This window comes from Myotis myotis, unplaced genomic scaffold (assembly GCF_014108235.1).
Source record: "Myotis myotis isolate mMyoMyo1 unplaced genomic scaffold, mMyoMyo1.p scaffold_m19_p_14, whole genome shotgun sequence".
Classification (NCBI taxonomy): domain Eukaryota; kingdom Metazoa; phylum Chordata; class Mammalia; order Chiroptera; family Vespertilionidae; genus Myotis; species Myotis myotis.
Window position 1 is genome coordinate 49,682,169 of NW_023416318.1, and position 562 is coordinate 49,682,730.

Genomic DNA, 562 nt, shown 5'->3' on the forward strand with positions numbered 1-562 from the left:
GTGACTTAAGCTTCACTCCTCTGGGCGTAGTGAATCACATGTGTGTGTTTGTACATTTCTTTCTTCCAGTAACTGAATGCATCTCTGCCTGTGAGTGTGGAGGTTTACTCTGCTCTGCACAATTTTCAGGTGACGAGATTTTATCTTAGCAGTCGAATATACTGGAAACATATCTGTAGGGGCCCATGTTTCATTCACAGAGGCTAACTTGACTATGTCCTAAACATGGTCGTGTTTAGCCAGTTTACACTGGACAGTGTGCTTTATCATGGACACTGTCTTCTACCTGCTGACCACCATCAAGCAGAGCCTCTTGAACCAAAACATAACTAGCCCGCCTAACTGGCATGACTCAGTGGTTGAGCGTCGACCTATGAACCAGGAGGTCCAGGTTTGATTCCTGGTCAGGGCACATGCCTGGGTTGTGGAATCGATCCCCAGTGTAGGGTATACAGGAGGCAGCCGATCAATGATTCTCTCTCATCATTGATGTTTCTATCTCTCTCTCTCTCCCTCCCTCTCTGAAATAAAATTAAAAAAAAAAAAACTGGCCCATTGTTGA